This window comes from Lagenorhynchus albirostris, chromosome 15, assembly GCF_949774975.1.
Source record: "Lagenorhynchus albirostris chromosome 15, mLagAlb1.1, whole genome shotgun sequence".
NCBI classification, from domain to species: domain Eukaryota; kingdom Metazoa; phylum Chordata; class Mammalia; order Artiodactyla; family Delphinidae; genus Lagenorhynchus; species Lagenorhynchus albirostris.
Genome location: NC_083109.1, coordinates 26850147 through 26862247, shown reverse-complemented (window position 1 = coordinate 26862247; position 12101 = coordinate 26850147).

Sequence of the window (12101 nt, the reverse complement as noted above, 5' to 3'; positions counted from 1 at the left end):
GAAGTTAGAGTTAGGAACAAGACAAGACATGGCCCGTGCTTTCATAGAGACTTAAACCCTTGAGATGGAGACAGTAAACAACTAAGAAAACGAACACGGTAATTTCAAATAGTGACTAGTGCTCTTAAGAAAGCAAATCAGGGTATTGTCATAAAGAGGGTGAAGGAAGAGGTGCTCCTTTAGAGTGGGTGGTCAGAGACGTAAGCCTTGTCTTCCCTGCCCAGTGAGGAAGAGAGGCATTTTTTCAACTGTTTCAATTGTTTGTGTAGGGTGCCAGAGACGGCCTCTTTGAAGAGACGACACAGGACCCAAGACCTGAAGTGTAGGAAGATGCCAACTCATCGGAAGAGTTTAGAGAACATCAACCTTGGCAGAGGGACTGGCTTGTGCAAAGTGTCCCTAGGCAGTAAGATCTTGGCATTTCCCAGAAACTGAAGGAGAAGCAGTGTGACTGAGGGAGGGCAAATGTGGGTTGAGAGGAGGTTGAAAAGTTGACCATGGAAGTGAGTTAGACTTGATTCTAAATATTCAAAGGTGTTTTATTTTGTGGTAATTTAATTGATTAAAAATAGGATATTAAAAATACACCAAAGAGCATAGAATTAAGTCCTCTTCCCACACCTGCTTTCCAATCCCTAGTTCCCCTCACAGAGGTCATCACTCTTAAGCCCTTTCCTCTGTAGTCTTTCAGAGACGGTCACTGTATTCACAAGCAAATTTATATGTATAAATGTTTTTACACAACCGGTCACTTGCTATAGACACTTCTACATCTTGCTTTTTTTTTGGTGAGCTCTACGTTTATAGTCGGCCTTCATTTTTTTTTTTTTTTTTTTTTTTTTTTTTTTTTTGTGGTACGCGGGCCTCTCACTATTGTGGCCTCTCCCGTTGCGGAGCACAGGCGCCGGACGCGCAGGCTCAGCGGCCATGGCTCACGGGCCCAGCCACTCCGCGGCATGTGGGATCCTCCCAGACCGGGGCACGAACCCGCGTCCCCTGCATCGGCAGGCGGACTCCCAACCACTGCGCCACCAGGGAAGCCCCGGCCTTCATTTTTTAAATTAACACACAACTTTATAAAGATATGCCATAATTTACTTGCCCAATCCCCTATTTGGGAACACTTAGGTAGTTTCCAGTCCTATCTTATTATAAATAAAGCTATAACTTATCCATTTGTTATTTTGCATATGTGGGAGTTTATCTGTTAAGTAAATTCCTGAAAGTGGAATTACCAGTAACTGAGTATATGAATTTGTTTTTTGTTTTGTTTTAATGCATATTGACAATGTGCTCTACATAGCCGCTGTACCAGTTTGTCCTCCCATCAGTAAAGTATGAGACTGCCTATTTCCTCACATACTGAACTACACAGTGTGTTATCAAACCTTTTTATCCTCACCAATCAGATAAAAACTGAGAGACACTCTTATTTTGATTTCTTTTTATTAAGAGTGAAGTTGAGCAATTTTTCATATTTATGAGTCTTTTGGGGGGGGAATGTCTTGTTCTGATGAATTCTCTATGCATTTCATTTGCCCTTTTTTCAGTTGGTCTTTCTGTTGAACTTTTTTCTCATTGATTTGTAGAATGTTTATCCTTTTTTTTTCTACATATAAGTCATAAATAGTTTTCCAGCTTATTATTTAGTATTATGGAAAAACTTTTATTTTCTATGTATTTTAATGTATGTCTTTTTCCTTTGTGGTTTCCAGGTTCTATGTCATTCTTATGAAGACCTTCTCTGTTTGATATCATAAAAATAATTCTGTTTTCTTCTACTTGGTTTCATATTTTACATTTCAATCTATGTTCCATCATAAATTCCCTTCAGTGTAAGATGTGAGGCAGGAATCCATAAATTTTTTCTAAATAACTACCCAATTATCCCAATATCATCTTTTCCAACTCACTTGAAATGTCTCCATTACCATAATCTATATTCCCAAGTGTATTTGTGTCAATTTCTGAATTTTTTATGTTCCATGGAAAGTTTTTTTTTTTTAATTATTTTATTTAATTATTTTTATTTTTGGCTGCATTGGGTCTTCATTGCTGCAGGCAGGCTTTCTCTAGTTGCGGCGAGCAGGAGCTATACTCTTCATTGCCGTGCGCGGGCTTCTCATTGCGGTGGCTTCTCTTGTTGCAGAGCACGGGCTCTAGGTGTGTGGGCTTCAGTAGTTGTGGCGCGCGGGCTCAGTTGTTGTGGCTCGCGGGCTCTAGAGTGCAGGCTCAGTAGTTGTGGCTCATGGGCTTAGTTGCTTCGTGGCATGTGGGATCCTCCCGGGCCAGGGCTCGAACCCGTGTCCCCTGTACTGGCAGGCGGATTCCTAACCACTGTGCCACCAGGGAAGTCCCCATGGGAAGGTTTTAAACTGGTACAGGACATGATCTGATTTCCATTTTTAAAACCTGTGGTGTCACAATCACTTCAATGTGGAAATTTTTTTAAAAAATAAATTTATTTATTTATGGCTGTGTTGGGTCTTCGCTGCTGTGCATGGGCTTTCTCTAGTTGCGGTGAGCCAGGGCTACTCTTCGTTGCGGTGCACGGGCTTCTCATTGTCGTGGCTTCTCTTGTTGCGGAGCACGGGCTCTAGGCGTGCAGCCTTCAGTTGTTGTGGCACGTGGTCTCAATAGTTGTGGCTTGCAGGCTCTAGAGCTCAGTCTCAGTAGTTGTGGCACACGGGCTTAGTTGCTCCGCAGCATGTGGGATCTTCCCGGGCCAGGGCTCGAACCTGTGTCCCTTGCACTGGCAGGCAGATTCTTAACCACTGCGCCACCAGGGAAGCCCTGGAAATTTTTATTATGGAAGTCTCTGATGTGCTTTGGGAGGCCAGGAGAGAGCAGAGGTGTGAGGGGTATTTTAGGTGGAAGGTGCTGCCTCAGCAAAGGCATGGAGAGTTAACAGGAGAGTCCAGATGGGATGGCTAAGAGGGAATGGTAGCAAAGGAGACTGAATGTAAACATGTATCTGCATGTGCAGGACACTAAATAGGCACTGGAGGAGACAACCAGGCTTTCTGAACAGAAAGGACATGAAGAGATTTATATTGGGGGAAGATAGAGCCTTTGGGGAAGGGAACTTTGCAATATTTATCAAGAGCCTTAAAAATGGCTCTGGAAAGATCATTGAAAAATAATCTTTGATTGGAATTGAATTTAAGAAAAGAAGTGAAATGCAACCAAATTTTATCCATAGAGATGTTTATACTAGGTTATTTATAACACAGGAAAGAAAAATTAAAACTGAGAATTCAGTAAATAGGGTGATACTTTAAATGGGTTAAATTCACACATATTTAATGATGGGGAAAAATACTCAAAACATAACACTTTGTAAAAAAAAAAAGGGTTACAAAGCTATACTGAGAATTATTCTAATTTACTAAAAAATGTACATTACATGCAACATATAGTAGAAAGAATTATGCCAGGATGCAAAAAGGTGGTTATTGCTACATAATCAAATTATGGATGATTTTATTTTCCTTTTTATAATTTCTATATTATCTAAACATGACTATTTTTTTAAATTGGAAAGCATTGTTTAAAAAACACATTTGCTGAGATTTAGATGACAAGGAGATGCTTATGGTGTAATATGAAGTGAAAATAAAAGTATACAAAATTAGATGTGTGACATGATCCCAACTCTAAATACCATGTATAGGAAAAAAGGCTGGGAAATCAATATGATAAAGACAAAAGAAAAATGGAGAAAGCCCTTGTGCAGATGCTAAAGAGGAATGGAAATAGAGTAGTCAATAAACCAGAGATTGAGGTAGATGCTCAACCTCACTAGTTATCAGGAAAAATGCAGATTAAAACCTCAGTGAGATATCATTTCACACCCACAAGACTGGCAAAAATGAGAAAATCTGCCTTTTTTTGGTAGATGGTTATTCAGCAGTCAGTTGTGATTTTGGTGTTTTCGTGAGAGGAGGTGAGCTCAAGTCCTTCTACTCTGCTGACGGCACTACTGCCTTGCCAGCAACTCCCTCACCTCGGCCAAGAAAATCTGATAAAATCAAGTGTGATTCAAGAATATGGAATAACTTTGGAAAAAATTGTATTGTTACCAAGTAGAATTGAAGATGCCTACAACCTATGACCCAGCAATTCTATTTTTTGATATATGCTCTAAAATAACTCTTAACACGTGTGAGATGCAGGTATAAGGATGTTTATAGCAATACTACTTCTTTTAGCAAAAATATGGAAACTACGCAACTGTTAATTATAGCAAATGATTAACCAAATAGTAGTATGTTTTTACATAGTAATATGACACAGTGAAAAAATAAGCAGATTTAGCTATACACAGCTTGAAAGAATCTTAGAAACACATTGCATGAAAAACATTGCAAAAGAATAATGCAGTATGATTCCATTTATATATAGCTTGAAAACAGGCAAAATTAATTGACACACTGTGTAGGGTTTGTGGTAGCCTGCCACCTCCAAGAAGGCCCCCAAAGATCCCTGCCTCCTGGCATTCACACTTTTGTGTAGTCCCCTCTCACAATGTTCTGTGTGATTGATAACAAATGGCAGAGATGATGGCATGCCTCTCTTTCTATCTCTCTCTTCTATCTCTCTGTCTCATCACTCACTCTGGAAGTAGCCAGCTGCCATGTTGTGAACAGCCATGGAGAGTAACAGTATGGAGAGGCCCATGTGTAATGAGAAACTAGATCCTCCCGCCCCACCGAGCCTTCAGATGACTCAGCCAACGGTTGACTACAAACCTTATTTGAGACCCTGAGCCAGAACCACTCTCTTAAACTGAATTCCTGACCCTCAGAAACTGTATGAGATAATAACGCTTGTCATGGTAAGCTGCTAAGTTTGGAGGTAATCTGTTCTGCAGCAATAAGTAGATAATTCATACAGGGAAATATACCTATGTGGTAAAATTATAAAGAAGTATAAGGGAATAATCAACACAACATTCAAGACAGCCATTGCACCTTCACAGGGGAGGGTACAGGATGAACCAGGGAACAGGATAAAGTTGGGAGCTTGAAAGAGAATAGAAATGTTCTTCTTATTAAATTAAATCGTACGTATGTGTACAGAATGTGTTGCCTTACTATTCTTTATGCCTTTCATTCATTTTACATATACATACATTTATATTTGTATCTACTCAATATCTAATAAAATCAGTTTATTAGATTTAAAAAACTAGAAGGAAATACACTTAAATGCGAAGAGTGGAGAGGTTGCTTCTCAAGGCTAGGTTATAGTTATTTTTTTGGTTCTTTATTATTTTCTATATTTGCCAAATATTACAAACAAGTAGGCAATACTTTTGAAATGAAAAATTTTTAAATATATAAACACACACATATGTAAAATACAAAAATGCATGCGTTTATAGATATAGATATATGAGGGTTTGTATTTGCATTAAAAGCCTTGAAAGGCTTTTAACTCATCTTTTAACACTAATTTTTAAACTGAGGAGTGGGATTGACAATGGGGTAGGGTGGGAGGCTTAGGGCATTTTCACTTTTTACTTCATAAATATTTATAAACTCATATGGATCTGACTGCAAATCTTAACTCTGCTGTGTGACCTTGAGTAAGTTATGTCACCTCTTTTTTTTTTTCTTGCGGTACGCGGGCCTCTCACTGTTGTGGCCTCTCCCGTTGCGGAGCACAGGCTTCGGATGCGCAGGCTCAGCGGCCATGGCTCACGGGCCCAGCCACTCCGCAGCATGTGGGATCTTCCCGGACCGGGGCACGAACCCATGTGCCCTGCATCGGCAGGCGGACTCTCAACCACTGCGCCACCAGGGAAGCCCTATGTCACCTCTTTTGAGCCTCGGCTTTTTTCATCTGGAAATTGAAAATAATAGCACCTACCTGGTAAGGGTGTTGCAATGATTAAATAAAGTAATAAATATACAGCACCTAACATATATTCTCACTCTGTCATAAGCGTGTATAATATTTGTAATTTAAAAACTTTTTTAACATAGAAAAGTCTCCCATATTAAATCCCATATTAAAGTAGTTTGACCTAGGCCAGGGCCCACTGCAAATGGAGAGGATGGAATTTCAAGTGATTCCCCTCTTCCAACTCCCAGAAGAAGACAAAGGCGCCTCTTGGGTCTGGCTACCACTTACCTTACGTGAGCTTATTGAAAAAAAACTCTGCATCAGTAGTTCCTCTCTATCCCCCCAGCCCCCAGCCCCTGGCAACCACTAATCTCATTTCTGTCTCTATGGATTTGCCTATTCTGGAAATTTCATATGAATGGAATCATACAATATTTGTCCTTTTGAGTCTGGCTTCTTTCACTTAGTATAATGTTTCAGGTTCACCTACGTTGTATGTATCGGTATTTTATTCCTTTTATTAAAGAATACTATTCCATTGTATGGATTTACCACATTTTATCTACTCGTCAGTTGGTGGATACTTGGGTTGTTTTCTATAATTCATCGCTTTTAATCACTGTGTGCTAAGGTGTCTGTAATCCTTCCTCCAAAATGGATTACACATCAGCTAGGAAGGAAGAGACCAGGACACCCACAGAGATCCCTGTGTTTGGTTGGAGGGGACCTGCAGAAGACAGATCTTTTTGATGACTGTCACCAATGGCTCACACTTGCAACCTTCTCCAGGGGGTGTCCTTAGGTGATCACAGCCACCTTGCCTGGAGGTGTCTGAGGGTTACGTTGCTACCCAGAGCCAGTGACCAGCTGTTGTCTGTTCTCCATGAAGCAGGAGGTCTCCAGTGAGCTGGAAGGCAGGTCCAGATTTCTGGCCTGGTGACCACAGGTTGGATGGTGGAGGGAGTGACAGACACAGAGTGAAGAAGATTTGGAAAGGGCAGGAGTAGATGTTGGGTCTTTCCCTCTCACTTTTTAAATATAGAGCTTGTCTCCCCCTCCTTTCTCCTTTGCAGACTCCTCTCCCCTTCTATAATAAGAAATAATAAATTCAAAGCACACAAGTAACACGTGGATATATTCTTTTAAAAAAATTAAAGATAAAGATCCAATCATCTATCCTTTCTGTCCACGAGTCCTGTTTAGCTCCTTCCCTCTGAAATTCCCACTCTTGTCAGGTTGTTGTGAATTCTTCCATACCTTTCTCTCTATATACACATCCATGTTTAGGAGAGGTAATATAGGGCAGTGGTTAAGGGTTTGGCCTCTAGAGCTGGCCTACTTGGGTTCAAATCTTGGCTCTGTTGCATACAAACTATGTGACCTTGGAGAAGTTTTCTAACCACTCTGAGTCTCAACTTCCTCAATCTATAAAATGGATATATAACATTACCTACCTCACAGGGTTATTGTCAGGATGAAATGAGTTAACTATGTGCACAGTACTCCAAACAGAGCCTGGCCTATGGTAAGTGCCCGGTAAGTGCTAGCTGTTAATACTTAATCACACCCATGGGAACCGTGGTACACTGTTTTGCATATTTTTAGAAAACATTATGATCAACTATACTTCAGTAAGAAAATATAGTTCTTAAAGTTCAGAAAAAAAAACCCATAATGGTTTCATAATGAAAAAAAAACACCCATAATCAATCAGCACTTTGTGTTTTAACTCCAGAATGTGTCTCAAAGATTATCTCCATATCAGTCCAGATCTATCAAACTCGTTTTTTTAAAAAAATTTATTTATTTATCTTTGGCTGCATTGGGTCTTCGTTGCTGCGTGCAGGCTTTTCTCTAGTTGCGGTGAATGGGGGCTACTCTTCGTTGCGGTGCACGGGCTTCTCATTGTGGTGGCTTCTCTTGTTGTGGATCATGGGCTCTAGGCGCGCAGGCTTTGGTAGTTGTGGTGCACAGGCTTAGTTGCTCATGGCATGTGGGATCTTCCCGGACCAGGGCTCGAACACGTATCCCCTGTATTGGCAGGCGGATTCTTAACCACCGCGCCACCAGGGAAGCCCCCAAACTCTTTTTGAACTGATGCTTAGTATTCCATCCTATAGACAGTTTATTGAACAACCCCCCTCTACTAATGGACCATTAGGTGATTTCCAATTTTTCACAACTACAATGCAGCAGCCTACTAATTGATTTCCCTATTTCCACTCTTGTTCCCCTTCCCTCTGTTTTCAGCACAGCAGCCAGAGTTATCCCGTTATAAGTAGAGAGTATCAATGCTCAAAACCCTCCCAGGACTCCCACCTTATTCAGAGTAAAAATCAGCTTCCTTACTAAGGCCCAGTTGGTCTGCATCCTGCCCCAGAATATCTCTGGCCTCATCTTCTGATACTCTCCTCCTTGTCCATTTGATCCGGTCACCCTGACTTCCTAGCTATTTCTAAAACATGCCTCTCTGCTCCTGCCTTTGCACTTGCTGTTCCCTCTGCCTGGAACATTCTTCCTTCAGATATCTGCATGGCTTACTCCTTCACTTCCTTCAGGTCTTTGTTCAAACGTCCCTGAGCTACCCTATTTATAATTGCAAACCCCTTTCACATGGATAAGGCCAAAAGAGTAATGACTGAGGGACTTCCTTCGTGGTCCAGTGGTAAAGAATCCACCTTCCAATGCAGGGGACGTGGGTTCGATCCCTGATCCGGAAACTAGGATCCCACATGCCACGGGGCAACTAAGCCCGTCCGCCACAAGTACCGAGCTCGCGCTCCTCAACGAGAGGGCCTGCATGCCACAAACTACAGAGCCCACGCGCTCTGGAGCTGGCTCGCCACAACTAAAGAGAGAAAGACCCGCACGCCACAACTAGAGAGAAGTCCGCACGCAGCAACGAAAGATCCCGCATGCTGCAACTGAGACCCGACACAGCCAAAAAAACAATAAAGAAAATAAATAAATAAATATATAAAATAAATCAACAAAAGAGTAATGACTGAAATTGTGGATAGGGTCTACCAGATATGTCTGCGCTTCCTTCAGGTCTAAAATTCTGCTTTGGTGATTTCAGACCTTGAAGTCTCCCATTCGTAAATAATGGGAACTTGAGACCCAGCCTACACTACAATGGATGCAGAAGGAATGACAAGAGAGGAATCTTTTGGGCCAGGCTTATTACCTCTTGTTAATCTGGAAGGACTTGGGAAGTTCTTGCACACATCCTGGCCTCCTGGCATTGCCTCATACACTCATTCACTCACTGAGCACTTTCTGCCTAGCAGGCCCTGGACACAGCACAGCTTTGATACCCCTTCCCTCCTAATATAAAGCAAGTACCTTTACCTCCACCCCTACCAGTGGCCCTGCACGTACCTTGAGGTGGGCAGCCACAGCCTAGGCAGACCCTGCCCTCCCTTTGTCCCTGTCCAGCCCTCCCTTCCTCCGCTTCTTGTCATGGCTTTGCATTTATCATCTCTTATTATGAGATATTATTTACTTATTTATTTATTCACCTTGTTTAGTGTCTGTCTTCTCCACTAGAATGTCAGCTCCCTGAAGACAGAGATTTTGTCTGTCTTTTCACTGCTATATCCCCACATTTAGCACAGCCACTGGCACATTGTAGGTGCTCAGTAAATGCTGCAGTGACTGTGCCTCTGTTTCTCTGTGTGAAAGTTGATAAGTGTGTCTCTTGGAACTAAACCTAGAAATAGAAGTGCTAGGTTACAGGGCACACATGTTTGACATTTTAAATACGTGTTGCCAAGTTGCCCTTTAAAGCAGCTGAACCCATCCTTTTCCCCAGCCTTCTGAGTTACCTTGTAAATCTTTGATACCATCAAACTTTTAATTTTGGTCAGTTTGATAGGTGAAAAATGGTACTTCTTTGTTTAAATTAAGTTTAAAATTTAATTTCAGTATTACTACTGAGACCAAGCACCTTTTCATGTCTTTAATGGCCAGTTTTGTTTCTTCTTCTAAGAATTGCCTATTTTCCCCATTTTTCCCCCTATTGAGCTTTTGTCCTTTTCTCACTGATTCTTAGGAGTTTTTGTTTTTGTTGTTGTTGTTTACATTTTAGGTTCTAATACTTTGTTACATGTGTTGGAAATATTTTATCCTTCAGTTTTGTTTGTTTTTCTTTTGTCAAACAGAATTTTAAAATTTTGGTTTGGTCAGTCTTTTTCTTTATGTCTTAGTTTTCCCCTTATGTCTTACTTAAAAATTTCCTACACGATGTCATAAACATATATTTTAACTTAAAATTTTTAATTTAAAAAAGTCTATTTATTTTGGCTGCACCGGGTCTTAGTTGCGGCACGTGGGAACTTCATTGTGGCATGCAGAATCCTCAATTGTGGCATGTGGGATCTCCCGGTTGCGGCATGTGGGCTCATAGTTGTGGCATGCAGGTTCCTTAGTCGCGGCATGCATTTGGGATCTAGTTCCCTGACCAGGGATGAAACCCTGGCCCCCTGCATTGGGAGCATGGAGTCCTACCCACTGGACCACCAGGGAAGTCCCTAAAATTTTTAATTTTTAAATATCTTTAGGGTTTTAATTCATCTGAAATTTGTTTTTGTAAAGTGTTGGATAAAAATCTAACATAATATTTTCCCCAAATGAAAAGCAAATGTCCTAACTCCATTATTTGTTTCCATCTGATTTGAAATTCTACTCAGCATTTACTAAATTCTGATATACATGTGCCTGTGTCTGAACCCTTAAATTCTTCTACTGATATTTTGTTGTTAAAAAAATTTTCTATGCCAATACCCTGCTTAAAAAAATTGTGGAAAATTTCAGACACATATATGTATGTGTATGTATATATGTATATTGAACCTGTCACTCAGTTTTAGCAATTATCAATTTGTGGTGAATCTTGTTTCATCTATACTCCCATCTACTTCCCTTCCTGGCATATTCCAGATTATTTTGAAGCAAATTCTAGAGTCATTTCATCCTCATCATTTCCATGTGTATCTCTAAAAATAAGGAATATTGAAAAACAAAGACAAACAAAAAGACCCAACTCTTGCTGGTTTTTTTTGTTTGTTTGTTTTTGTTTTTTCTATTTATTTTTTGAAGATACTAGATCTTTTGTCCTGTAGAGTTTTCTCGTCTTGATTTTGCTGATTGTATCCCCATAGACTCAACTGACGATACTTTTTAAATTACTATAATTTCGTAGTATGTTAATATTTGTGAGATCTGTTATGGCGATTGCCCCCTATTATTTTTCAAAATTCAGATGCCACTTCTTGTGCTTTTTTCCTTCCTTGTGAATTTTAAAATCAACTTGGCAAATTCCATGACAAAACCTATTGCGATTTTCATCGGAATTGCCTTGAACTTTTAATATGGAGAATTTACAATATTAGATCTCCCCATCAATTAATAAGGTCTATAGCTTATTTAATTATTTTTATAGTTATTCAACGAAGTTTTAAAATTTCCCGTAAAGGTCTTAGGCTTATTTTTTTAAAACTTTGTTGCCTTTTTCATTATTATGAACGTTGATCTTTCTGTTCTTGTTGTTGCTATTATCTTCTAACTGACTATTGATGATATATAGGATCAGACGTTCTTAACTCAAATCCCATCTCCTCTACTTAAAAAATGTGATCTTAGATAAGTTTACTCAACTTCTGTGAGCATTTGTTTTCTCTTCTACAATACGAGGGTAATAGAGCCAAGGATGCAGACGGCATTAAAAGTGAAAGACCAAACCTCCAAAAAGCCGCCGGCTTTAGCCAGTAATATTGGGGCGTGGACTGGATAAAGAGTTTGAGAGACTCCTTCACGATTGGCAGAGAATCTGGGGGCGAGACTATGTTGCTTGCAGGGGACTCGATGTTAAAACGAAGTGAATTCCTAAGAAAAATCAAAGGCACGATGCACAACTACAGGGAGAATTATAAACTAATGAAGAATTTCCTTCCGTGAAAGTTTTGGGGAAGTTCAGGACGCGCGCCTGTTACCTAAATAGACTCCCTCTCTCTTCGGTGGGTAGTACCACCTTTCCCAAACAGTGTGTGGCCGACCGTTCTGGGCCTTGTGGTAATTTCCTCTTTCGAGTTGTTGCAGCCGGCTCACGCAGTCGCACTACATTTCCCAGGAGTCCCCGGGGCCGGTTGTTTTCTACTCCCTCATCCTGACTTCCGGCCTCCCTACGATCTCTAGGGCCAATCGGAAGGCTGGGATAGCTGGTTCCCGGCACTCTGATTGGTGCGTTTGAC